The following is a 25,730-nucleotide window of genomic DNA, read 5'->3' on the forward strand; positions in this document are numbered from 1 at the left end:
TGCCTCTGTAGATATTGAAAAGGTGAGAAAAAACATTCAAAAGTGGCCCTCGCACCCCCCCCCCCCATGACACATCTCTCTCCAACACCTGTCAACAGAAGTGATGCTTGCCAGCAACTTTCCTAGTCATCAGGAAGGAGCATTTTGCTAATGAGAACATAATGATACCTGACTCCCTGAAGGAAACACTGACTGTTGGAAGGAATTCTAGAATTGGGGTCAAGAAATCTGGGTCTTAGTCCTGGCTCTGTCATAAGGAGATCTTGGTCAGATCATAAAAACCAGCCTGTGCCTCACTTTCCCCATCTGACAAAGGTAATGAAAGAAAGAAAGAAAGAAAGAAAGAAAGAAAGAAAGAGAGAGAAAGAAAGAAAGAAAGAAAAGAAAGAAAGAAGAAAGAAATGAAAGAAAGAGAGAAAGAAAAGAAAGAAAGAAAGAAAGAAAGAAAGAAAGGAAAGAGAGAAAAGAAAGAAAGAAAGAAAGAAAGAAAGAAAGAAAGAAAGAAAGAAAGAAAGAAATGAAAGAGAGAAAAGAAAGAAAGGAAGAAAGAAAAGAAAAAGCAACCACTGTCCATCTATCTTATGGTTTACTGTGAGCATGCTTTGAAAAAAGTGGAAGGTGTCCCAGTTGGTGCTTAGTCTCATTATTATTTATAGCTTTCTGGACTTCTTCACCTGGACAGGTTTCCTGGAGCTTCCTCACCTCCCCCCCTAAAAGCAGGCAGTGCCGTAAATTTCATTTCATGTAGATAAAAACAATCTGGCCTGACGTGACTGAACAGGAATTAGACGTTGAGCTGATTTAGGATTCGGTGTTCTCTCCTACTCTGAACCCTGTAATTATAGTGTGCTATAAACCACAGTGTAACATATTTGCTACGAGCATTCTAGCAAATAACATAGAATTATAGGGCTGAAAGAGCCCTCAGAGATCATCAAGTCCAACCCATTCATTTTACAGATGAAGAAACTGAGGCCCGGGAAGGTTAAAAAGCTTGTCTGCGGTTTGTACAAGCATCTAATGGCACTGGATTAGGATCCAGATGCCTGATTTCCTCCTCTTGTGGTCTTTCTGGTTGTAAAGCTGCCTTTGCATAATTCAGTTGAACTGATCTGTTGAGACAAACGCTCATTCAGAGATTCCTATCACAGTCGCTGCCCACTTCTGTTATCTAACACACATCTGTCACTCAAGAGTGGCAGGAATTCCTCTTTTCTTACTGGCGTGCATTACGACACTGGAGAAACATTTTCCTGGAGAGGTCTCCCTGGTGGATTGAATTGCTGATGTCTACCCACTGATATCATCTATTCCTCGGAGGCAGATACAGTGGCGCATTGATAAAGACCACAGGGTTGGACCCAGCAAATCCTGGATATGAGTCTTGCTTCCAATTCTCTGGAGCTGGGATCTTGGGGGAGCCTTAGTCTCTTGCTGAGCACTTGTCCTCATCTGGAAAATGGCATAATATTTCCGAAAACACTTTGTAAATTTTCAAGTGTGGTATACATATCGGTGCTTATGGCCTTGAAAGCCCAGCCGAATCCTTGCCTGTGGCAAGGTGTACAAGGGACACTTGTTTAATAATTCTGATCTCACGTTGTGTGACCTGATGGCTCTGGTAAGCATCGCAGAAAACCCACAGACTTACTTCTCCCCCGTTGGTATCCGCACAAAGGTTTCTTCTCCTTCCTCAACACTTGGAGAGTCTCTCTTTTGCTTCTAGCCACTTGGCTCCTTTTCCATCTCTGATGGGAAAAACAAAACAGAAAAACAATCCTGTGCCCTGCGATGTCCTGGCTCCGTATTTTCAGTAATCAAGACTTACCATTTTTGTTAAAGGCTAACTTTAGGAGGTTGGTGCTTCCTCCTGAACAGCTGGAGCAATATACTAAGGGAATGGTGCCATATTGAACCGGGCATTACTCTTTGGCTTGTAAGTGACAGACACTTGGTTCAAATCCTCTTAAGCAAAAAAAGGCGATTTATTGAAATGGTAGCAGGACAGCTCACAGAACCGAAGATAAGACGACATAAGCAGGTGTCTGCAGGGACCTCAGGGATGGGAACTAGGGTGTCTCCCTTCCCAGGCTCCTCTGGCTTCTGTCACTGGGTTGGCCTAATTCTTTCCCACTGCAGGCAAGTTCCCCTCCACGCCACGGGTGCCCACGGCATGTCACTTTACAACCAGAGAGAAACCAACTCTGATTTGAGAAATCCTAGAGAAGACCTCTAGGTGGCTTGGCTGAGATCTGGTGTTGAGGAACGAATGAGCTCAGGCTCTATGACACGAGGCTGGACATATAACTCAAGTGTAACATTTTAACCCCCAAGCAAAATCATTAGCTCAAAAAACGGACTGTTTTTCTAGAAGTACACAAGGTCTGCTGGGCAGTCAGAAACAATAGATGTCCACCAGCTTTTACGGGCTTGTTTTTCTCCTCTGAGCACAGAACGCTCCCCTAAAACAAAGACACGTAACCAGTCTGATGATCGAAAAGGTAACTCATAAAGGAATAATAGCACGTATTTACAATCAGAACCTTTCTGTATTAATCTTCTGTTGTATCCATAAGGCCTAGCAATCCAACAGCTGTGCCGTGCAAGCCGATCGGAGTAAGACCCTTTGGAAGAGTTAGAGCGTGTGTATCATTTCTCTTTCTACCTTGTCTTTCCGTTGCTTACCCACATCCTCCTACACCCAGTGAATCAAACACATGTCTGAAGTTTTAGTCATAGCTCTAAGACGGCTCCTAGACTTATAACCAGAGTCCTTGCAGACAGTTACCCTTTATGCTAACAAAAGAGTTGTCTTTGACTTTCCTTCCAGATCAGAGGCTCTCAAGCTTTAACATGCATTAAGAACTGCCTGGATGACGTGCTCACATAGGGACACGCTAACCCAATGGTTCCCAAGCTTGTCTGCACCTTAGGAATCACCTGGGACACTGTTCCAGTACCTAGGCCACACCCAAGGCCCATGAAATCCCAGTCTCTGAGGGTGGCACACAGACGCTGGGAGATTTTTGAGTCTTTCTAGGGGTTTCTCATGTTCTGATTGCACACTAGGTGCCTTGATGAGCTAAAAGTGCCTAGGCCCCACCCTAAATCAATTAAGTTACAATCTGGAAAGAGGCAAGGTGAGATTATTGGACATGAACCTGAGCATTCAAAGAAAAAAACAAAAATTCCCCAGGCGGTTAGTCTTAGTTCACCCCCCAGAGAGCCTAATTAAGAAGGTTGGGGGTGGGGCACAGGTATCTGCTTTAGAGCAAGCGTCTCCACCCCAATGACTCTGACTCGGGGATCTGCACTCACTCTGGGAAACGCTTCACTTACACCGTGGCCGTTCAAAGTGTGGTCTAGGAACCAACAGCGCCAGGGCTTTGTTAGAAATCTCTTAGTGTTCTCCAAACCCATGGGGTCTGGCAGAAAGGCAGAAGCCCAGGCCTCATCTCCACCCCCAAATGCTGAATTAGAATCTGCATTTTAGCAACATCTGGGGGATTCACATGCAGATTAAATTTGTTTTGTTTCAGGAACTGTTCCTTTTCAGGCAACCTTATTTCCTTTTTTTTTTTTTTTTTTTTTTTTTTTTGCCTTTGTGGAGGAGCAGCTCTTTAAGATCCCTCCGTGGTTGGTTGTGCCCATTCAGTGGCCCCCAGTGGTGGGAGCTGCAGACCAGTCTTCAGTGGCAGGTTGAGGGCTCCCGTCCTCAGTAGGGAACCTGCTGAATAGGCACCGAGGGCACCCACATGCCTTCAGACCCAAGTGCGACTTCAGGCTGAGTAGCAATGAACTCAGGAGCCAGAGCAGGCCATTCGCCCTGGAATTCTTCGTGGCCGCAGCCTCCCCAGCATCCACCTCATGAAGGCCACTGGGCGAGCTCCCTTCTTGGGATCTTACACAGGATTCATCAAGTTGCTCTGAAAACAGAAGGGCCCGGTGATGCCTAAGAGGCCAGAGCAGTTAGGAAATATGCAGAAAAGCAGAGGAAAACATAGACCATTTTTCAAAACGTTTTCATTTCTCCTTAAAGCTCTGACACACTTGAATTATACTTGTGGCAAGAACTACTCTCAAACCCCACGCATTGGGCCAGAGACCCTTATGGTGTTAGCGAATGACTCTCCCATCACGTAGCACACGGCCTACGCTTGTGAGTTCATCAACCAGCAGATTAGATTTAAATATCTCCTGTGTGGAAGTATTTATTAACACCGATGGCACCTTTGAATCATCTGGAGCTTTAAAACATACTGAAGTCTGGGGCACTTGGGTAGCTCAGTTGGTTAAGTGCCAAACTCTCGATTTCAGCTCAGGTCATGGTCTTACCGTTTGCTAGATGGACCCCCACGCTGGGCTTTGTGCTGAGTGTGGAACCTGCTTGGGATTCTCTTTCTCTCTCACTCTGCCCCTCCCCTATCAGCATACATGTGTTTTCAATCTCTCTTTCTCTCTCTCTCTCTCAAAATAAATAAACTTAATAAAAAAATAAAATAAAAACATTGAAGTCTGGATCCCACCATGACAAGGTTTAATCTAATTGGCTGGAGGTATGGTCAGGTGCACCTGCATTTTTTAAAGCAGCCAAGGTGCAGAACCACTTTTAGGTCTCTGCTCTGATCCAACTGACGATTATTCAGTTCTCCTTTCAGTTAGGCTTAAAGATTTTGGTATCAGGGTTTACAGCATTGCCCCTTTAGATTGCACTAGAAAACTCTCTATCAGTCGCAATAAGTCTGCATCATGGTTTGGACTTCTCTAAATCTGAAGCGATAAGGCAACCAAGAGATGAAAGGGGGAAAAAAAAGGCTCAACCAACGTTTTGTTGTTGTCGTTCACCTATCGTTTTTCTTTCATTTCTAACATTTTTTTTACAGGTTATCTCCCCATCTCATTAGATACACAAGTGAAAGTCATCCACAGTAAAACATAAAAGGCCATAACTACAAAAATGTATGGGGATTATTTTTAAGGTTTTTTAAAAAAATTTTTTTAATGTTTATTTATTTTTGAGACAGAGAGAGACAGAGCATGAATGGGGGAGGGTCCGAGAGAGAGGGAGACACAGAATCTGAAGCAGGCTCCAGGCTCCAAGCTGTCAGCACAGAGCCCGACGTGGGGCTCGAACTCACAGACCGTGAGATCATGACCTGAGCCGAAGTCGGACGCTTAACCGACTGAGCCACCCAGGCGCCCCATGGGGATTTTTAATAATATGTTCCAAAGTTCACATTCAGTCCCCTGAAAAATAACATAAGGACCTAGTCATGGGACAGACTAATGAGAAACAAGAGTATCTTGTCCCCTCGGTTTGCTCTGTAATGGTGAGAAGTTTCCTGAAGAAGCCACCAGAGCTGAGCAAGGGCTGAAGTCTGAAACTACACATCACAGCACAGTGTCCAACCCATAATAGGTGCTCAATGAATGCCCATTTCTTTTTCTTCAAAACCCTTGAAGCCTTATTTTGTGCCTCCTGAGACAGTCATCCCATTCAATCTGAATCACTCATTGGCGTGCCTTGCTGTGCCCTTCTAGATTTAGATTGTATATTTCTTGTGAAGAGAGAATCTGTCTTATCTAGCAAGCCCACCCCTTGTGCCCAGACAAGTGCTTAAAAATCAACCCATGAAGGGAGGGGGTGGGTCATGAGAAGTGAGCTATTCCTTTGGATAACTGTCTTCCCAGGCGAGCTGACACTTTCCTTATGGAGGTACTCAGACGGAATTTTCTTAGTTTACCATCAGCCTCTGCTGAGTCATCCCCCTTAAGCCTCTCTCCACCACCGATTCAGATCTCAGCCAGGGGAACCAGCTGTGTGAACAGCAACGGCCAGACTCCAGGCATCTGAATAGGGTTTTCACATTGCCAACGGACTCAGACTCCTGCAGACCTGAGTAAATGACACATCAACCCCCTTCACGCCGGGTACGGGAGGTCCAGGCTCCAGGACCACACGCTGGACTCTGAAGAGCTGCCTTATCTTTTCTTCCATTCCAGACTGAAGGAAACACAGGCTATCTTGCAGAACACCAGGAGGAACGATGGACATCTTAACCCTGGCCTCAGCACAGCTGATAGAATGAGCAGCTGAGGGCACAGACGGTGGAGGTGAGGGCAATTTTCTCTCGAAGAAAAGAAAGGACGAAGAGGGAAGTTTAGAGAGAAGTGTTGAAATAAATTTCTAGGCCCAAGATGGAGCCACTCCTGTCCGGGTTGCCATATTGGCAACCCACGACTTAGATAACCTCTGTGTCCCCGTAAATGTTCCCCTTGACCAGAAACCTAGTATATCCAGTCAGCCAATCCCCAAAAGGACACACCAACTCTGGGCCTTCTTGCCCAGAAAGTTGACTATATGGCTCCCACCAATCAGATATTTTCTACTTTTCTTTCTTGTTCTGTATTCTTTATCCTGTAAAAGTTTCCTGCCTTCTGACCTATTTTGACCTCCAAATAGAAACTGTCCACTTCATGAAGTGTTACAGAAAGTTTGTATCACTTAAGTTGCTTTCTTTAATCATTTTTCTAACAGAACTGCATATATTTGAGATACAAATTCACATTGAAACCACTTTCCTGTTTGTTGAGATCTTCTAGAATATTCCACGTGTTTTGAAAGTCTCATTTTTTTTCCTAAATGTATCAAGTTTCTATTTAAATTCTTGTTAGTTAACATAGAGTGTAATATTAGTTCCAGGAGTAGAATTTAGTGATTCATCACTTACATATAACACTCAGTGCTCATCAAAACAAGTGCCTTCCTTAATGCCCATCACCTATTCAGCCCATCCCCGCCACTTGCCTCCCTCCATCAGCCCTCAGTTTGTTCTCTATACCTAAGAGTCTTTCTGATGGTTTGCATCCATCTTTTTTTTTCCCCTGTGTTCATCTGTTTTGTTTGTTAAATTCCACACATCAGTGAAATCATATGGTATTTATCTTTCTCTGACTTATTTCACTTAGCATAATACACTCTAGCTCTATCCACGTGGTTGCAAATGACAAGATCTCATTCTTTTTCATGGCTGAGTAATATGCCATTATATATATACATATATACGTGTGTGTGTATGAATATATATGAATATATCTATGAATATATTTATGAATATAATTATAATATATTTATGAATATAATTATGAATATATTTATGAATATATATGTATACATCATGTATATGTATATACATATATATATATATGCACACACATATATGTATATATATATAACACATCATGAGGGTGACATTCATACCATGTCCCCTAACAAGAAAACGTTACCTCTGCTCCAAAGGCTTCAGTTAAACAGATCATCCAGTTCAACCATGTCCATACTCTTGGTCCATTAGACAGTGCAGTTTATCTACCGGGTCATTCCTTGGTATGACCAAAGGAAACTAAAGAAAGGGAAAAAAGACAATCATGGATTCTTTAGATCAAAAGGAAACTAAGGTAACTATTTACAATTTCTCTCTCTTACTCTCTTGCAGACAACTGATCTCCCTTGGGTGATGCTGGACCTTGTATAATACCTCTTTTTTAGAGTTTCAGGGCAGGCATAAGAGGGCAAGAGGTAAGATTTTTGCTTTTCAACTTTGGTTAAGAGAAGGCAGAAGCGTATGTATATTTAAAACAAAGAAAAATTCATTAAAGGAAGGATCAACTCAAGGCCCAGAATGCTGGCTACTCTTGGCGGAAAACGCTGGCTGGAAGAAAGGAGAGCACGCAGAGAGACGTAAGTCACAGGTACCTCTCAGGCTTGAGATACGGGCAGTGGCTTCACAGCCATTCGCCGTGTTCCTAAAAGCAGTAACAAAAATGAGCAGTAACCAAAACCACCTTCTCTCCTGTTCCACTTTTGCCTCGCATGCAGTCGCGGGGGTAAATCTACTCTGCAAGCTATTTGGTTCCATACTTCCTCACTGGTCCTCTTCTGTGAGTCTGAGTTAACAAGTGGACACAAGGGCCGGTTGGAGCCCTCCTTCCCCATCGAGGCCTGAATGTGTGCTGGTCCTGAGGCGGGGCTCCTGTGCTGTGGAGGCTCGCCGGACAGTGGAGAGATCGTAAAATATGGCTTTTCCACCAACTCCTCTTTACCCGTGAGTCATGCTGCTGGTAAGAAGCGGTGTTCCTCTTTCTGATGTGTATCTCCCTCGGAAACGCTTGGACAGGTGGATCCAGGCATTCGTGGGGCTAGTTGTCATATCAGAAAACACTGCAGAAGCTTTCCCAACCAACTTGTTTGATCCACAGCATACACACACCTAGTGTCCCCATTCCCGCCGTAAAACAAACAGAACTGTGGCCTTGGCTCGCAGAGCTGGGGGTGAATCCTGGCCTCCCCTCTTCCCAACTGTTGAGTTGTTTGCTTATTCTGTTGGCTAATACCATTTATAACATTTGTATTAGTGTCATTGTGCGGTTTAATTTTGGATTCAGTAAACTAATGAAGAATAAATAGCAACAGAGGGTTTCTTTTCTAAAAGTAAGTTGAGTGTTTTGGAAAGCTACATTCAAGCGCGTTGCTATGACAAACATTGTTGTCAAAGCAGGTGAGAAATAGGCAACTAAAAAAAATGGTCGGGTAGAAAGCCGCGGAAATCCACAAGAAGTCTGCACTCTGGTTGTTTGCAAGTGTCTTCAGTTTTGCTCGAGTCTAAAGAAAACAAAAGTGGAGATGAAGCATGCTGATTTACAGAAGTCGCTTTGGCAAGAGAAAGGATAAAGAACCCAGAGGAGTGGACCCATATTGGAACTAAGGCCTCAGTCCTGCATCACATCAGAAGCTTGATGAATGAGCCGATGGATTTGCAGATTTTAAGTCAGAATGGCTTTAAGGTATGTATGTAGCATTTTCAATGCTTTCCTGTCTCGTAATATTATCATTATTTTTATTAACTCACCTTCCGACTGTATTGTCAGGGAAGATTCCTGCCGTGACTTAATAATAATGATGAATACCTGGGAAGGTGGAAACAACAACAAAATGCCACATTTCCATCACTGTCTCCTTCACCCTTTATTTATTACGGGTTTTAAACTAGAACTTAGAAAAGAGAAGATAGCACTTTGCCTCAATCAAGTCACACATGATACTCCTCAGACTTCCAATAAAGTTTTTAGAATAACCTTTACTTAACTCTACAAGCTCTAAATTCACGATGCCATGACTGTATCTCACAGACAGGCGAAGAATGCAAATCAAGTTGAGTTCCTGTGATGGGTCCAAACCCCACCCCAGTCTGCGTTCCAGAGGCAACTGCTATCATCCATTTGTAAGTGTCCTTTTCCATACATTTACATGTATATGTCTATAAAAACGTAGAGTCATGTCTATAGAAAATGTACAGGAAGGCTTTATGTTTTCTGCTTCATTTTACAGAAAGGATTTCCTTTTTTAACTTTTTCTTCCCGGCTTTTTCAAGGAATAATTTACAAACATAATTGCATATAAAGTGTACAACGTGATCATTTGATATACATATATATTGTGGAATGGTTACCAACAGCAAGGTAATTAACACATCCATCGTGGCACATAGTTAACTTTTTTTTTCAGCCAATTGCAAGTGACCATACTGTATTATATAGTCACCTATGTAGAGTTAGACAATAGTCAACATGCTGTATTAGATCCTCTGAACTTACGCATCTTGTAACTGAAAATGTGTGCCCTTTGACCTACATGCTCCATTTCCCCCCCCCTCCCCATCTCCCCTGGCAACCTCCCTTCTCTCCTTCTCTGTTTCTATGAAATCAGCTTTTTTTTTTTCTTTCTTTCTTTAATTCCACGTATTGGTGAGATAGTGCTGTATTTGTCTTTCCCCGTCGGGCTTATTTCACTTCACGTAATACCCTCAAGTTTCATCCGTGTTGTCACAAATGACAGGATGTTCTTCCTTTTTAGTGAATAATTGTGTGTGCGTGCGTGTGTGTGTGTGTGTGTGTGTGTGTGACACATTTTCTTGATCCGTTCATCTACTGATGGACATTTAGGTTATTTCCGTGTCTTGGTTATTGGGAGTAATGCTGCCATAAACATGGGAGTGCAGGTATCTCTTTGAGATGCTGATTCTGTTTCCTTCAGATAAATACCCGGAGGTGGGATTGCTGCATCATGTGATAGTTCTATTTGTGATTTTTTGAAGAACCATCATACTGTTTTCCATAGTGGCTGCGCCAGTTAACATTCCCACCAACAGCATATGAACGTTCCCCTCTCTCCACATCCTTGCCAACATTTGTGAGCTCTTGTCTTCTTAATAGCCCTCTACCAGGTGTGAGGTGATATCTCACATGGGGTATCGATTTGCATGGCCCCGATGATTGGTGACATTAAGCAGCCTTTCTTGTACCTGTTGGCCATTTGTATGTCTTCTTTGGAAAAATGTCCACTCAGGTCACAGGCCCATTTCATAACTAGATTGTCTGAGGGTTTTTTAAGGTTGAGTCGTAGGAGTTCCTCATATTTTTAAGAAAATTGTTTTAAAGTTTACTTATTTATTTTAAGAAAGACACACAGCGTGAGTGAGGGAGGGGCAGAGAAAGAGGGAGACAGAGAATCCCAAGCAGGCTCCATGCTGCCAGTGCAGAGCCCGACACAAGGCCCAAACTCAAGAAACCACGAGATCACAACTTGAGCCAAAACCGAAAGTCAGATGCTTAACCGACAGAGCTACCCAGGTGCCCCTATGAGGTTCCTATATTTTTACAGTGTTAAGCCCATATAAGATACATGGTTTGCAAATATTTTCCCCCATTCTGTAGATTGTCTTTTCAATTTATTGGTGACTTCCTCTGCTGTGAGGAAGTTTCTAGGTTTGATACACTCCTACGTGTTTATTATTGCTTTTATTGCCTGTGCTTTGGTGTCTTATCTTAAGAAATCCCTGCTAAGACCAGTGTTGGGAGCTCGCAGCCTGTGTTTCCTTCTAGGGGTCTTATAGTTTCAGGTCTTATATTTAAGCCTTTAATCTATTTCAAGTTAATTTTTATCAATGGTGTACGACAGGAGTTTAGTTTCATTCTTGTGCATGTGAATATCCAATTTTCCTAACATCATTTATTGAAGACATTGCCCTTTCCCCAATTTATATTCATGGCTCCTTTGTTCTGAATTAATCAGACATATATGTGTAGGTTTATTTCTGGGCCCTCTATTCTGTGCCATGGATCCATGTGACTGTTTTTATGCCAGTACCATACTGTTTTGACTACTATAGCTTTTTAAATGTAGTTTGACATCAGAAAATATGATGGCTCTGGCTTTGTTCTTTCTCAAGATGGTTTTCGCTATTTGGAGTCTTTGTGGTTCCATCCAAATTTTATGATTTTTTTTTTTTTGAACTTCTGTGAAAAATGCCATTGAGATTTGGGTAGAGATTGCATTGAATCTGTAAATCACTGTGGGTAGCACGAACTTTTTAACAATATTAATTCCCCAATCCATTAACATAGGCTATCTTCCCATTTATTTGTGTCTTCTTCTATTTCTTCTATCAGTCTTACAGTTTCCAGTGTACAGATCTTTCACTTCCTTGCTTAGATTTATTCCTAAGTATCTTATTTTTTTAATTTTTCATCTTATTTCAGAGAGAGTGAGCACAGGAGCAGGGGAGAGGGGCAGCGGGAGGGAGAGAGAGAGAGAGAGAGAGAGAGAGAGAATCTTAAGCAGCCTCCACACTCAGTGCAGAGCCCAACGGGGGGGGGGGGGGGGGGGACTAGATCCCACGACCCTGGAGTCAAGTCCTGAGCCGAAATCAGAGTCAGATGCTCAACCAACCTGAGCCACCCAAGCACCCCATTATCTTATTATTTTTGATGCTATTGAAAAGGAATTGCTTTCTTAATTTCTCTTTCAGATAGTTTGTTGTTAATGTATAGAAATGCAACTGATTTCTGTGTTGAGTTTGTATCCTGCAACTTTACGAAATGCATTTATTAGTTCTATCAGCTTTTGTTGGAGTCTTTGGGGTTTTCTATACATAAAATAGTGTCATCTGCAAATGGCTCTCATTTTACTTCTTTCTGATTTGGCTACTTTTTTTTTTTGTAAGTAATTGTTCTGGCTAGAACTTCCCGTACTATATTGAATAGTAATGTTGAGTCTTGTCTGACTCCTGTTCTTGGAGGAAAGGCTTTTAGCTTTTCACCATTGAGTACGATGTTAGTTGTAAGCTTGTAATAGATGGCCTCTATTATGTTGAGGTACATTTCTTTTATACCTGATTGGTGGCAAGTTTTTATCACGAAGGGATGTTGAATTTTCTCAAGTGCTTTTTCTGCCTCTGTTGAGACGATTATATGATTTTTCTATGTGGTGCATCGTATTTATTAATCTGCACATGTTGAACCATCTTTGCAACTCAGGGGCAAATCTCACTTGATTATGGCATATGATCCCTTTAATGTGCTCTTGAATTCCATGTCGTTAGCATTTTGTTGAGAATTTTTTTTTTTAATTTTTTTTTCAACATTTATTTATTTTTGGGACAGAGAGAGACAGAGCATGAACGGGGGAGGGGCAGAGAGAGAGGGAGACACAGAATTGGAAACAGGCTCCAGTCTCTGAGCCATCAGCCCAGAGCCCGACGCGGGGCTCGAACTCACGGAGCGCGAGATCGTGACCTGGCTGAAGTCGGACGCTTAACCGACTGCGCCACCCAGGCGCCCCGAGAATTTTTTAATGTATTTTCATGAGGGATACTGGCATGTAGTTTCGTTTCCTTCTAATGTCTTCGTCTGGTTTCAGTATCAGGGTAAAATTGGCCTCATAAAATCAGTTTAGAAGTGTTCCTTCCTCTTCAATTTTTTGGAAGAATTTGGAAGAATTGGTACTAACTCTTTAAATGTTTGGAACAACTCACCAGTGAAGCCATCTGGGTTTGGGTTTGTTCGCTGGGAAATTTTTAACTGGTGTTCAATCTCCTTGTTTGTTATTGGTCTATTCAGATTTTCTATTGTGTCATGATTCAGTCTTGGTAAGTTGTGTGTTTCTAGGTTTGAATCTATTTATTCTAAGTTATCTGATGTTGGCTTACAATTCTCGTAGTAGCCTTGTGAGTTTTTGTATGTCTGTGAAACAAGTTGTAATGTCTCCTCTTTCGTTTAGAATTTTATTTATATGAATCATCTCTCTTTTTTTTCTTAGTCTAGCTAAAGGTTTGTCAATTTGTTTACCTTTTCAAGAAACCAACTCTTAGTTTTAATGGTCTCTTCTAGTCTCTATTTCCTTCCTAGTCTCTATTTCTCTTCCTAGTCTTCCTAGTCTCTATTTCATTTATTTCTGCTTTAATCTTTATTTTCCCTTCTTTCTGCTAACTTTGGGTTTAGTGTGTTCTTTTTTTATTCCTTGAGGTATAAGTTTAGGTTGTTTATCTGAGATCTTTCTTTTTTCTTAGTACATACATTTACCTCTCTAAACTTCCTCCTTAGAATTATTTTGCACATCCCATAAGTTTTAGTATGTTGTATTTGCATTTCATTTTCCTCAAGATATTTTTTTTTATTTCTCTTTTGATTTCTTCTTGGACTTAGTGTTTGTTCAGGAGTGTATGGTTTAATTTCCACATATTTTGAATTTTCCAGATTTCTTCCTGTTACTGATTTCTACTTTCATACTATTCTGGTTAGAAAATAGATTTGATACGATTTTAGTCTTCTTAAATTTCTAAAGATTTGCTTTGTGGCCAACATGGAATCTGGTCTGGAGAATGTTCTTTAAGTGCTTGAGAAGAATATGCTACTGTTGGATAAAATGCACTGTATATATGACTGTTAGGCTCATTTGGCTTCAAAGTGAAGTTCAAGTCCATTATTTCCTTATTGACTTTCTGTCTGTATGATCTATCCATTGTTGAAAGTAGGGTATTGATGTCCTGTACTATTATGACATTGTTGTCTATTTCTGTTTTCAGATATATTAATAATTGTTTAATCTACTTAGGAGCTTAAATCCTGGGTACATACATATTTACAATTGCTATATCCTCTCAATGAACTGACCCCTTTATTATTATATAATGGCCTGCTTTGTCTCTTGTTACAGTTTTTGACTTAAAGGCATTTTGTCTGATTTCAGTATAGCTATCTCTGGTCTCTTTGGGTTTCTGTTTGCATGGAGTATTTTTCTCCATCTCTTCACTTTCAACCTAGGAATGGCCTTAAAGCTTAAGTGAGTGTCTTATTGGTAGCATATAGTTAGGTCTTCTTCTTCTTCTTCTTCTTCTTCTTCTTCTTCTTCTTCTTTATTCTTTTTAATCCATTCATCCACTCTACACCTTTTAATTGGAGAACTTAAATCATTCACGTTTGGTGAATGGTGGCTTACTACCACCATTTTGTTCATTGTTTTCTGGTTGTTTAGTAGTTCCTTTTCTACTTTCTTCCTCTCTTTCTTTGTAAACTGATGATCTTTTTGTAGTGGGATTGATTTGTTTCTCTTTATTATTCGTGTATCTGTTAAGGTTTTCGCTTTGTGATTACCATGAGGCTTTCACAATACATCTTACAACTGTCTATTTTAAGCTTAGAACGACTTACCTTCAATTTCATAGAAAAGTTCTACACATTTACTTGTCTATCCTACATTTTATGTTGTTGATGCCACAATTTATATGTTTTTATATCGTGTGTCCATAAGCCAAATATTGTAACTATTGTTATTTTTAATACTTTCGTCTTTTAACATATATGCTAGACTCCAAAGTGATTTATACACCACCATTGCATATTAGAGTACTTTGAATTTTACTCTATGTTTCTCATGTTTACCAGCAAGTTTTATACTTTAGTATGTTTTCATGGTACTAACCAGGGTCCTTTCACTTAAGCTTAACTCCTTTTAGCATTTCTTGTAAGGTCAGTCTATTGGTGACAAATTCTCTCAGTTTTTGTTTGTCTGGAAAAGTCTTTATCCCTCCATTTCTGAAGGACAACTTTGCCATGGAAAGTATTCTGCTTGGCATTCTTTTTTTTCTTTTAGCATTTAGCACTCTCCTCTAGACTGCAAGATTTCTGAGGAGAAAACTGCTGATCACATTATCAAGGTTCCCATATATGTGACTAGCCTTTTTTTCTCTCGTTGCTTTCAAAATGCTCTCTTCTTTGATTTTTGAGATGTTCACTATACTGTGTCTCCATGAAGATCTTTTTGGATTGAATCTGTTCAGGGATCTTTGAGCTTCATGCGCTTAGATGGCCATATCTCTGTGAGGACAGCTCAGAGCCTGGAGCCTGCTTCGGATTCTGTGTCTCCCTCTCTCTGCCCCTCCCCCACTGGCACTCTGTCTCTTTCTCTCTGTCTCAAAAGTAAATAAACATTGAAAGAAAAAAGAATGCTTTCCCTGAAACCCTCTTGCACTGTTGGTGAGAATGCAAACTGGTGCAGCCACTCTGGAAAACCGTGTGGAGTTTCCTCAAAAACTTAAAAATAGATCTACCCTATGACCCAGCAATAGCACTGCTGGGAATTTACGCAAGGAACACAGGAGTGCTGATGCATAGGGGCACCTGTACCCCAATGTTTCTAGCAGCACTTTCAACAATAGCCAAATTATGGAAAGAGCCTAAATGTCCATCAACTGATGAATGGATAAAGAAGATGTGGTTTATATATACAATGGAATACTACTGGGCAATGAGAAGGAATGAAATCTTGCCATTTGCAACAATGTGGATGGAACTGGAGGCTATTATGCTAAGTGAAATGAGTCAGAGAAATACAGATATCATATATTTACACCCATATGTGGAATTTGAGAACTCAACAGAAGACCATGGGGGAATGGAAGAGGAAAAAATAGTTTCAAACAGAGAGGAAGGCAAACCATAAGAGACTCTTTTTAAATATTTTTCTTTTTTCTTTTTAATGTTTATTTATTTTTGAGAGAAATAGAGAGACAGTGCGAGCAGGGGAGGGGCAGAGAGGGAGACATAGAATCCGAAGCAGGCTCCAGGTTCTGAGCTGTCAGCACAGAGCCCAACGTGGGGCTCGAATCCACGAACCGTGAGATCATGACCTGAGCCGAAGTCAGATGCTTAACCTACTGAGCCACCCAGACGTCCCAAAAGAGACTATTAAATACAGAGAACAAACTGAGGGTTGATAGAGGTGGCAGGGGAGAGGGGAAAATGGGTGATGGGCATTGAGGAGGGCACTTGTTGTGATGAGCACTGGGTATTGTGTGTAAGCGATGAATCATGGGAATCTACTCCCAAAGCTAAGAGAACACTGTATACACTGTATGTTAGCTAACTTCACAATAAATTATATTTTATTTTATTTTATTTTTTTCAATGTTTATTTATTTTGGGGACAGAGAGAGACAGAGCATGAACGGGGGAGGGGCAGAGAGAGAGGGAGACACAGAATCGGAAACAGGCTCCAGGCTCTGAGCCATCAGCCCAGAGCCTGACGCGGGGCTCGAACTCACGGACCGCGAGATCATGACCTGGCTGAAGTCGGACGCTTAACCGACTGCGCCACCCAGGCGCCCCAATAAATTATATTTAAAAAAAAAAGAATGCTTTCCCTGTTCTAAAAATCAGACATACTTGTCAATGTTTTCTTCTAATGCATTTACATTTCTACTTTCTTAACATTTAGATGTTTAATGTATATGGAGTTTATTTTTAAAATTAGTTTCAGTACAGATTTCATTTCATTTCATTTCATTTATTTTTGCCAAATTGTTACATAAATTTTCTAACACAAAAGCTTATTTTGGAATATTCACTGGGATTGCATTAAATATAGAGATTTACTTTATGATGAGTTAAATCTTATAACAATGAATCTTATCCATAAAACTGTATCAGTTACACAGATGTTCTTTAAGGTGATTGGTAAAGTTTTAAATTATTTTTTTAAAGATCTAAGATTTTGAACATTTATTGTACAATTAATTCCTAAGGATTTAATGGTTTTTATCTCTGTCTCTCTCTTTCTGTCCCTATCTCTATCTCTATGTCTCTTGCACCCTCCCTCCTTCCACAAGCACACACACACACACACACACACACACACACACACACCATTTATAGTTTTTAAACAGTTAGTGGTGGGGTACACAATAGTAATAGGCTGTTTTAAATGATGATATCATATCCTGCCATGCTGCTAAACTCCCATATTAGCTCTAAGCCCTTGTACTTTGATTTTCATGGATATCTAAGTAGATAATGTTATCTTCACATAATGGCATGACATTTATTCTTCAAAGTTCTTATTCTTTCTTTGTGTGTATGTGTGTATGATTTCATTGATTAGTATTGCTTCTAAAAGGTAGAATAAAAATTACGGATGGCAAGCATTCTAGAACTTTTCTTGGTTTTAGTGAGAATGACTCTAATGTGTTATTATTCCATATAATGTTTGCTGTAAATTTCTTCTTTTTTTCCACTGTGAATTTCTAATTGATATATTTTATTGGGTCAAGGCAACATCTTTTTTTCTTTTTTATTTTTATATATTTTTGAGAGACAGAGTATGAGCAGGGGAGGGGCAGAGAAAGAGAGAGAGAGACACAGAATCCGAAGCAGGCTCCAGGCTCTGAGCTGTCAGCACAGAGCCCGACATGGACTCGAACTGACGGACCGCGAGATCATGACCTGAGCAGAAGTCAGACGCTTAACTGACTGAGCCACCCAGGAGGCCCAAGGCAACATTTTTTGTAACTAACTTGATAAGGGTTTTTTTGAAATTTCAGAAATTCTTTACAGATCATGATTATATGTTGAATATTATAAAAATTGGGTTCAATATGTAATGACAGCATTGTATTTTTATCTTTAATCTGTTAATGTAGAGATCATATGAGTAGATTTTCTGATGTTTACACTACTGGTATAAATTTTATTTGATCATGATGTATTATTTTAATACACTACCAGATCTGACTTGCTAATATGTAATTTTAAAAACTGAAATCCATATTCCTAAGTGATATGGTCTCATAACATGTTAGGCTACCTTTCTAATTTTTTAAAATATTTTGGAACATTTTGTAAACGATGGCAATATGGCAATCATTTATTCTTTGAAAATTTGTAGAATTTCTCTCAAAACTAATTTGAATGTGGGGACATGCCTACTGTTTGATTTTAACCTATTTTTATTATCTCCTCTGGTTTCTACTTCTTCTTGATCCAATGTTGGTCATCTTGATAAATTCTTTTTTTTCCCTATTTTTGTCAAGGTCGCCAAATTAATTGATACAAAACCTTCCTCTCTCAGGAGGTTTACAACTTCCTCTCTCTGTGGTCACTTGTTTACTGTTATCTATGAGGACATGTCTAATTGTTTTATGCTGACAATTGCCATTTTAAAAATATTAGTAGTATTTTCAAAGAAACCTCTTTGAATGATTTTTTAATCGTTATTAATGACAGTTATTACCTAAGGTAAAATCAAAATGTAATTTTGATTTCATTTCTCTTTTCTCTATTAACCACTACCTTCTTTGGGTTTAGTTTGCTTTTATTTTTTCTAACATTTTGGTTGGAGTTGTAGTTCATGTTCATCCCTCTTATTTTCAAATAAAGCACTTCAGGTAATAAATTTTCAGAACTTCTTTGATTGCATCACAGAAACCTGCTATGCAATCTCAATGTTAATATCTAAATATTTCATAATTTCTATTTACCTCCTGTTGTTTTAATTTTTTTAATGTTTATTTATTTTTGAGAGAGAGAGAGAGAAAGAGAGAGAGCATGAGTGGGGGAGGGGCAGAGAGAGAGGGACACACAGAATCTGGAAGCAGGTTCCAGGCTCTGAGCTGTCAGCACGGAGCCTGACGCAGGGCTGGAACTCGTGAACCACAAGATCATGACCTGAGCTGAAGTCGGATGCTTAACCGAATGAGCCAGTCAGGTGCCCCTCATCTCCTATTTATTCCAAAGTAATTACAAGTGTTTTTTTCCCATTTTTAAGTGTACGGTTTTTATGGTATCTTTCTATTATTAATTTGCAATTATGTGCACTCTGTTTATTATAAAATGACCAATATGATAACATTTTGGAACTTGATGAACATATTTGATTAACATATGGTTGACATTTATACATGCTCCATGTATATGTGTAAAGATTGTATACTTGCATTAGAAACAACACTTTTTATGTTGTTAGTCTTTCCTTTTCCTGAATAAGTTTTGTCTACTGTAACTGCTGATTTCTGAAAAAGTTAAAAATAGTCCATTGTGACTGTGGATTTCTTAAGTACTCCTGTCTTTCTATCAGTTTTTTGTCTGTGTATTTTGAATCTATGCTCAACACATAAAGATTTAAAACTGTTAAATTTCTTAGAAGCCTGTTTCTTTTAGGAGTATGAAATAAGGCTACATCACTTCACATGCTTTTCCCTCAAACCCTATTTTGTCTATTATCAGTTGAAGACCAGGGCCCTGAATTTTAAGCTTCCAGTGAGGAGCATATAGGGACATGTTGAAAAGCTTACTCTGAGAATCCGTAAATTCTTGAAGGTTTAACTAACCTGTTCTTATTATTTTCAAGTTTATTTTTTAAAGTACACAGTTCAGTGGTTTGTGGTACAATTGTCTCAGCACCATTTATTGAAAACACTATTTTTCTCCATTAAATTGTTTTGTCACCCTTGTCTAAAATCAATTGACCATAAATGTAAGAGTTTACTTCGGGACTCTCAATGCTGTTACGTTAATCTTTGCCTTATGCCACTAACACACAAACATACTTTATTCCTACAGCTGGGTAGTCAGCTTTGAAATTAGGAAATATAAGTTGTCCAACTTTGTTCTTCTTTTTCAAAATAATTTTCTTATTTTGGGCCCTTTGCACTTTCATATGAATTTTAGGATCAGCTGGCCAATAGCGACCAAAATAAATGCAGCTTGGCTTTTGGGAAGGATTGTATTGAATCTGTAAGCCAATTTAGGGATTGCCATCTTATTAATATTGAGTTGTCCAATCCATGAACATAGGAGGTCTCCATTTCTTTAGGTTTTCTTTAATTTTTTCCAATGATATTTGTAGTTTTCAGCGTATAAGCCTCATACTTCTTTCACCAAATTCATGCCTACGTATTTTATTCTTTTTGACATCACTGCACATGGAATTGTTTTCTTAATTTCTTTTTTAGATTATTCGTTTTCATTGTAGAGAACACAACTGATTTTTGTATAGTGATCTCACAACCTTGCTAACTTCATTTATTAGTGCTAATAGTTTGGGTCATTTTACTTCCTTTCTGCTCTAGATGCTTTAAATTTCTTTTTCTTGTCTAATTTCCCTGGCTAGCACCTCTAGTACAATGTAACTAGATGTGGTAAGAGCAGACAACTTTGTCTTGTTCCTTGCCTTGTGAAAGTATTCTATCTTTCAAAATTTGTTTTGTTTTGTTTGTAGATGCCCTTACTCAAGTTGAGGAAATTCTCCCTTATTTCTAGTTTTTTTTTTTTTTTTGAGTGTTTTTATCTTGAAAAGATGTTGTATATTGTCAAATGTTCTCTCTGTGTCTATTAAGATAATCATATGTTTTTTGCCCTTTATGCTATTATTAGGGTATGTTATCTTGATTGATTTGTATGTTGAACCATTCCTGGGATAAACCTCACATGGCCATGGTATATAATCCTTTTGGTATGTTGCTTAATTTGGTTTGAAAGTATTTGGCGGGGGGGCGGGGGGGGTGCATATATTTATAGAGATATAAGTCTGTAGTGTTCTTGTGATATCTTTGATTTTGGTACCAGAGTAAGAAGTTTTAAAATATTCCCCACTCGTGTACTTTTTTGGAGAGGTCTGTAAAGGATTGGTATAACTTGTTTTTTAAACATGGCACAGATGGGGCACCTGGGTGCCTCAGTCAGTTAACATCTGACTCTTGGTTTCAGCTCAGGTCATGATCTCAGTTTGTGGGTTTGAGCCCCGCACAAGGCTCTGCACTAGCAGTGTGGAGCCTGCTTGGGATTCTCTCCCTCTCTCTCTGCCCCTCCTCTGCTCTCTCTCTCTCTTTCAAATTAAATAAATAAAAACTTAAAAATGAATAAATAAATAAACATCAAGCAGAATCAATTGTGAGGCCATCTAGTTCGAGGACTGTGTGTGTGTGTGTGTGTGTGTGTGTGTGTAAGAGAATTTGAATTTTCTTTGGTCTTCTCTCTCCCTCCCTCCCCCCACTCTCTCCCCCTCTACCTCTCTCTCTCCTCTCTCTCTCCCCCTTCCTTCTCTATCTCTCCCTCCCCACCCACCCCTCTCTCTCTCCCATCTCTCTCTCTTCCTTTTTCTCCTTCTTCTCACCCTCTTCTTCCTTCTCCCCCTCCTCTCCTTTTCTCTCCTTCTTCTCTCCCTTTTTCTCCCTCCCCCTTCTCTCCCCCCTTTCTTTCTCTCTCTCCCTTTCCTCTCTCTCCCCCATCTCTACCTCTCTCCTCTCTTTCTCCCCCTCCTTTTCCTTCTTTCCTTTCCAAAACTGTAGAATTTATATATTCTGCCTTCTTTATTCTACAAATTATCCCTAGATTTTCAAGTACATAGTTAAATGTGTATTTCTATAACAACTAGATTTAATCCCTACCCTCCAACAAGACAGGAATCTAAGACATTTCTCCATCTCCTTAACACCTCCCTCCATCACCTCCCTTACTGCAACCATCAGTGAAGATTTTGATATTACTATAATGCCAGTCTTACTCTTCCTGCTTTGTAGCTATCTGATGTTTTTCTCTAGATACTTAGAGGGTCTACCTTCCCTTGAGGATTTTGGAATTTCCTTATGATGTGTCTTTTCATTTATTGTACTTGGAACTCAGTGAGCACTTTCAATGTCAGTACCATTGTCTTTTTTTCAGATATGGGAAATTTTCATCTGCAATTACTTTGGGAATTGCTCCCCTCTTCCGCTTCATCCTTTCTCTGGTCTCTTCCTGGAACTTAAATTTGATATATTTAAAACTTCTGAAACTATCCTCCTTCTCTCTTCATTTTTCTTTCATTTTTTTCTATCTCTTTGCGATTTTTGTACTATACTCTCAGAGAATGCCTTGGCTTAATTTTCCATATCTTTAAGTGACTCCCTTCTGCTATTTAATCAATATTCAGTAAATATGTATTGAGCACCTAGCATGCACTAAGTACTGTCCTAGGTGTGGGGCGATAGCAGTGAACAAATAGTTACTGCCTTCAGTAGCCTACTTTCTACTGATAGGAGCTGAAAAACTAAACAAACGTATATCAAAGCAGTGGAAAGTGCTATGAAGAAAAATAGTACAGGATAGGAGTAAGAGTATGATGAAGGATGGAATAGAAAAGATGGTCAAAGGGTGCCTGAGTGGCTCAGTCATTTAAGTGTCCAACTCTTGATTTCAGCTCAGGTCATGATCTCACGGTTCATGAGTTCGACCCCCACATCAGTCTCCGCACTGAGAGCACAGAGCCTGCTTGGGATTCTCTGTCTCCTCTCTCTGCCCCTCTCCCTCTCTCACTCTCAAAAATAAGTAAATAAACATTTAAAAATAAACAGAAAAAGATGGTCAGGGAAGGTCTCTCAGATGAGATGACTTCTGAGAATATATCTCAAATTTCCTAAAATTCTTCACAATTGTCTTTAAAAAGGTTTCCCAGGACAGAATGGCTTCTTCTAGTCCCTAATGTTCTAGGTTGACGGATCTCTTGTTGTGTATCTTACTAGACTTGACTCTTGGCTCTTGTGTAGAATGAGTTGCCTGCTCTAATCCAAAATAGTTCCAGCTCCTGGCTGGGAAGGCTGAGAAAGGCAGACCTAGACTGATCTGACCAGGGCACTACAGAGGAGCCAGGACACGATTCTGTCAAGCTGGGAGTTAAGGTAGGATCCCCTCCTGAGACAAGAGAAGATGCTGCCATCAGAGGACACGAGGCAAACAATGCCAGACCACCAAAGTCAATGGTGAGCAGAGGAACCTGGGTGGCTCAGTCGGTTAAGTGTCTGACTTCCGCTCAGGTCATGATCTCACGGTTCATGAGTTTGAGCCCTGCATCGGGCTCTGTGCTGACAACTCGGAGCCTGGAGCCTGCTTCGGATTCTGTGTCTCCCTCTCTCTCTGCCCTTCCCCCCTTCTTGCTCTGTCTCTCTTTAGAAAATAAACAAACACCATTTAAAAAAAAATTTTTTTTTTAACGTTTTATTTATTTTTGAGACAGAGAGAGACAGAGCATGAACGGGGGAGGGCCAGAGAGAGAGGGAGACACAGAATCTGAAACAGGCCCCAGGCTCCGAGCTGTCAGCACAGAGCCCGACGCGGGGCTCGAACTCACAGACCGCGAGATCGTGACCTGGCTGAAGTCGGACGCTTAACCGACTGCGCCACCCAGGCGCCCCAAACACCATTTTTTAAATGGTGAGCAGAGAGTTAGAATGAGGTAAAGCAGAGAGCAGACGCTTTAATGTTTGCAAAGTCTGAGGGCACTGGTGAAGAAAGCAAGCCCAAACATGGTGATGTGAACTTAGGAATACTGTTCAAACACTTATAATATAAAACTGTTCAAATGCTTATAATATCTCTTAGCATTTGTGGCTTTCTTCTGTGGGCTGGTTGAGGTGTGATTAGTCGGGGGTGGGGGAAATGTTGGTTGGAAATCTGGTATAATGGTAATATAGCAGACACTATTTGACATATAGCTCAATGTAAAAAGAATATCTAAAACTCAGTGCTGTTCTAAATGGCAGTTATAGGAGGAGATGAAATCCCCTTGACTAGGATCTGGCAGAAGAGAATCCAGCATTAGATGGCTGTTTGCACTAAGAACTTTTCGGCCCAGAATAAAAAGCCAAGATTCTGTGAGACTTCCCTGGAAGCACAAAATACGGCACGTATGAAGAGGAGAATGCATTGATTACTACAGCCTGGGCTTCTCCATGGCACCAATAAATCCATAAATCTCAGTGGTTTAACACAAGAAAAGGTTTGATTTTCATTCACATACAGTCTGCCGGGGAAGGTGACTCTACAAAGCATCTCTTCCATCGGGTAACTCAGGCATTTCACGCCACCTTCACCTCTTAATGAGATAGATTCAACATATGGCTTCTATGGTTACAGAGTCAGGGGGAGAGCAGGCTGGATGCTCAGATGTAGTATTTCTAAGATCCGACCTGGGAATGGATTACAACTCTGATGCCTACCCTCATTGGTGAGAGCTAGGCTATGGTCCACTCTAACTGGAAGGGAGGTTGAGAAGTATTGTCATCCCATCCCATATACTCAGGAAGAGAAAGATTAAATGGAATTTGGTGACCGTGCAGCATTGTCTTTACCCCAGAATTACACCTCTAATAGGAAAAGCCTCTAAGAACAGATTTTCAATTACTCCATACGTTGAAAAATTCATAACGGCTTCTCTATGTCCCAAGTGAAAGTGTTGTTACACCAACTCCTCAAAAAATAAAAGCTTGACCACCTGGACAGTTACACCACATTAGCACCTGGACTACAGATACCTTGGGAGCAATTAAAGGAGAGAAGACTCTCTCTCTCTCCAATGGATTTTTGTCAGTTCATTTGCAAAAACACTTTGGGTCCCTTGGGAGACAGCAAAGATAAAAATCTATTCATGACATTCCTCCTTCTAGGCACATTCTATGGCCTTTCCAGGGTCAGGAAAATGTGTGGCCTGTCTAAAGTCATCAGCCAGGTCACCGTGTCAGTATGAGGCTGCTTATGCTTTTCCTATGCACACATGAGGTCAAGAGATCTTTCCATTAGACAATGGGCCCCTTGCAGGTATGCTTTGGATTGGGGGTTGGGGGGGGGGGGGCGGGTAGGGGCGGCTAAAGAGGGTCAAGCCATTTGACTAAATCTCCTAACCCAGAATTCTTCTCTAAGCCAAATCAACAAAACAGATGTGGTTCTCCCATTAGCCTTTATTTGTTGTAATTACCCACTAATGTGCCTTTAAGGGATTTAGAGGCACATTAGCCTTGAGCCTTGCAACAAACCCAACAAGTCCCAGGCTGTTGGGCTCTCATGACACTAAAGACTCAAATTTCCCACCTGCATGTGTTTTAAAGATGGACTGATTAGAATTCAACTGAGCAGAACCCCATGGTGGATTCATGCCCGATGAATTTAAAGAGATACCCTTTATTTCCAGAATCCAAAATGCTTTAATCCTGAGACCTTCAGGAAACAGTTACATTATGGAAAGAAAGATACAAGTCTCAGAAAGCCACAGACCTTGATTTTATTCCTCTCCCTATGACTTTCTAGCTCATGAACCTTTCGAGAAACACCAAACCTCTCAAAAACCTCAGTTTCCTCATCTGTACAATGGACTGATAAGGAAACAATGGAGTCAAAGGGTTGTTTTGAGAATTGAGAGAGATAACAATTTAAAGTAACTGGCGCCGGGGCGCCTGGGTGGCGCAGTCGGTTAAGCGTCAGACTTCAGCCAGGTCACGATCTCGCGCTCCGTGAGTTCGAGCCCCGTGTCAGGCTCTGGGCTGATGGCTCAGAGCCTGGAGCCTGTTTCCGATTCTGTGTCTCCCTCTCTCTCTGCCCCTCCCCCGTTCATGCTCTGTCTCTCTCTGTCCCAAGAATAAATAAACGTTGAAAAAAAAAATAATAAATAAATAAAAATAAAGTAACTGGCACCTACCAGCTGCTCAAAAATCTTAGTTTCTCCCCACCCACCCCTTATCCCACGCCTGACAAACTTTCTTTTAATTATTTGGTGTGCCCAACTGGATCGCTGCTTTTCACTTTCTTCTACT

The 25,730-nt window shown here is 40.4% G+C and overlaps 1 long non-coding RNA gene and 1 other non-coding gene across 2 annotated transcripts in view; both read right to left on the reverse strand.

Moving 5' to 3' along the window:
* Positions 1-25,730, reverse strand: part of LOC147579447 (uncharacterized) — a 118,466-nt gene that overhangs the window by 21,273 nt on the left and 71,463 nt on the right. Inside the window, exons 4-5 of the long non-coding RNA XR_015253959.1 lie at positions 7,288-7,403; positions 1,652-1,748 (exon numbers count right to left, since the gene is read on the reverse strand). This is a non-coding gene — a long non-coding RNA (uncharacterized LOC147579447). The remainder of the gene's footprint in view (positions 1-1,651; positions 1,749-7,287; positions 7,404-25,730) is intronic.
* LOC112868036 (small nucleolar RNA SNORA62/SNORA6 family) lies at positions 4,060-4,208 on the reverse strand. The gene has a single exon (XR_003224231.1). It is a non-coding gene; the product is annotated as a small nucleolar RNA SNORA62/SNORA6 family (small nucleolar RNA).

The sequence above is a fragment of the Puma concolor genome, chromosome B4 (assembly GCF_028749965.1).
Source record: "Puma concolor isolate L17-30 chromosome B4, mPumCon1.1.hap2, whole genome shotgun sequence".
Lineage (NCBI taxonomy): Eukaryota > Metazoa > Chordata > Mammalia > Carnivora > Felidae > Puma > Puma concolor.